This window comes from Grammomys surdaster, unplaced genomic scaffold, assembly GCF_004785775.1.
Source record: "Grammomys surdaster isolate TR1022 unplaced genomic scaffold, NIH_TR_1.0 211, whole genome shotgun sequence".
Taxonomy (NCBI): Eukaryota; Metazoa; Chordata; class Mammalia; order Rodentia; family Muridae; genus Grammomys; species Grammomys surdaster.
This window is the reverse complement of record NW_021604656.1, coordinates 5,026,522-5,029,779: the sequence shown is the minus strand read 5'-3', so window position 1 is coordinate 5,029,779 and position 3,258 is coordinate 5,026,522.

The following is a 3,258-nucleotide window of genomic DNA, read 5'->3' as shown; positions in this document are numbered from 1 at the left end:
AAGCAAGGGCAAGAAAATATCATACTAAAATAAACAAACAAAAAACCCTACAACAGCAAAAGGACCAATTTACGAAATGAGGAGATAACTGGATAACCCACAGAATGGGAGAAAATCTAACCGGATAACCCACAGAATGGGAGAAAATCTTTGTAAACCACCTCTAGAAAGAGGCCAAGATACAAAAACAAAACAACAACAAAACCCTAACAAACAAAACCCCACAACAACCCACGCTATTGTATGACTTTTCTGGGAGTCTTATAAACAAATGTTTCCACTTACCACTGACCAAAGAAACACTTCCCCCTGTCCAGCCCAATGAACCAGTGACCAATTGTAATTGGACAGGGGTACAGTGATGGACAGGATCGAGGACCATTCAGGTTAGCGAAGTCTCCCTGCACCTTGAGCAACTGTGTATCACTTCTATCTCCTCAGGGAGGAAAGAGGGCCTGGGAGCACAGCCATGAGCCACCTATGAATGCCCCCCATTTACACTAGGGAATGTCAATCCCTTTCACAGACACCAACCTGGACACAAGGAAAGCCAATAAGGAACATAGACTGTAATGGACAGATGTTGGTGTGTTTGAAATGATAGCAGAAGTCCAATGATGAAGACAGGCGAGAAGGGAGCTACCCTACGTCACTCAAAGTCACATTCTAACCAATTGCTATGGGACTAAAGAAAACAAACGGAACTCAAATACTGTGCCGTCAGTAGCAAATATGCCGCTCCCATTTGGAAAAATGGGCAGTTTTGAAACAACATTATATTTACACCAGAGTTGGACAGATTGTAAATATTAAACACTAGGCGTCTTACGATCTAAGACGGAGTTGCAGCTGAGGAAGTGGAGGAGGGCCAAGGTGAACGCTGTGGAATGGTGCTGGGGTTGGGGTTATCAATATGAGGTGAACACTGCAATACATTGGCTCAAACAAATAAGAGCATACAAATGCATGCGTGTGTGGGTTAGTACACACATGTTTTTCCAAGCCCTGCGCACTAACGTGGATGGAGGCAATGATATTAAAATAGCCATGAGGACACAGGCTACCCAGATCTAAATACTTTTCTCTCATTTAAAATAAGCAAGCATAGACAATAAACAGGGAAATCATTAATTCTAGGGCTAGAACATGTTTTTTAAAGGGATCCTGGAACGTTTTGTGGTACCCAAATGTAAAGAAGTATTAAAATTTGATTGGGAGTTGGAGATACAGCCCTGTGGCAGCCCAAATGACCCACATTTGATCCCTTCTCTAGCTTGCTTCCCGCTGTGTGTTAAAGTGCCGTCTGAAAGTGTGTGTTTCACCTCACCGGTCTATCACTAGAGAAAGTCAGGGCAGGAACTCAAGGCAGGAACCTAGAGGCAGGAACTGAAGCAGAGGTCGCGGAGGAACACCGCCTACTGGCTTGCTCATTCCAATTTCTTATGCCATCCGGGAGTCCCTGCTCAGGAATGGCACTGCCCTCAGTGGGCGGGGCCTCCCACATCAATCATCAGTCACCGCAGATCTGCCTACAGGCCATCGGATAGTCGGATGGCAGCATCTTCTCAATCAAGGTTTCTTCTTCCCAGGTGACTCTAGCTTGTGTCAAGTTGACAAAACTGACCAATCAGTACCACCCCAAGCACCCCCAACCCCCAAAGATAGATCTATGTAAGGGTCACAGGGTCACAAAAACCAACCTCAAAGACTTCCCATCGGCCAAAGCAGATACAATTTGAATATCAAACCACATGACAACAGATAATCTACAGAATATACGTGGGTCAATATTGACATAATAAATGATACATGGGGCAGTGAGACTCTTCCTTACAGAATAATTGCAACCACTACAATCGAAAGGGACAAGGTAAATACAACCCACCATTGGTCCAGCACAGTGACCACTGTGGACAACATCTGCAGACAACCTCTGAAGACAACCTCTGCAGACAACATTGACAAAGCCAAGATTAGAGAAATGCTTAGAAACAGTGGGGTTGGCACAATCTCAGAATAACTCCTCCAAGGTATTTATTAATTTCAAATGAAAACTTTTAGCAGAGAAATCTGTCAAGACCATATGAGTGGGTGGTGCCTGTTAAATGCGACAAGCAATGAGACTAACAGGTGGATGACTGAGAAGGGCCCAGCACTCAGAGGGAATGAAGGGTCTAGCTATCACTCAGAGGGAATCCATGAAGGGCCAAGCACTCAGAGGGAATCTGTGCCCAAAAAGTTCAGGCTTGATCTAATCATGAGAAAATTGGCCTAGCTCAAGAGACAAACCACAGAATAACCCTTCTAATGTATCAAAAGCACAAAAGCCAAGTAAGGAACTAAGGTAGACAGGATGGGACCAAGGTCAGCAAAATTCTCCACCGACTTTCCCATGAGTGGGAGAGCCTGTGCAGCCAGAATAAAGGCTGCTGGTAAGTTCATCATCTTGGACCCAGGCTAGTTTCCTAGCTCTAAGGACTGTCCTACGGCTACAGGAGATGAAAGCAAGGGAGACAGAGTCTCAGTACCAACTCTAGAGCTTTCTTATAAGTCTAAGTTACTTATTTTAATTATCTGTGTGAGTGTGTGCTGATGTGGAAGTCAGGAAGTGCATGCTGATAAGAGCCTGATATAGATGTCTCCCCAGAGGTCTGCAAGAGTCTGACATATTCAGAGGCAGATGCTCACAACTAGCCATTGAACTGATCATGGGGTTCCCAATGGAGGAGTTAGAGTGAATACCATTGGAGATGAAAGGGTTTGTGGCCCCATGAGGAGAGCAACAATACCAACCAACCAGAGCTCCCAGGGTCTAAACAACCGGGAGCACTTAGGGAGGGACCCATGGCTTCAGCTGTATACGTTAGAGTGGAGGGCCCTGCTGGGCATAGGTGGGAGAAGAGGTCCTTGGCCTCATGAAGGCTGGACGCCCCTGGGGGTGGGAATTTGAGGGTGGGGAGGTGGGAGTGGGGGGGGGTAGGTAGGGGTACATCTGCAGAGAAGCAGGAGGAGGGGTGAGGGGATAGGGGGTTCCTGGGTGGGTGGGGGATGGGGTAAGTGGACAACATATGAAATGCAAATAAAACATCCAATAAATTTTTTTAAAAAAAGGCTAAAAACTGAACAGCCCTTGAAAGAAACTTTAAACACACATCTCTGTGACCTTTGACTGGATAATAGTTTCTTGTTTCTTAAAATATAACTCTAGTAGACACACACACACACACACACTGAGAGAGAGAGAGAGACAGAGAGAGA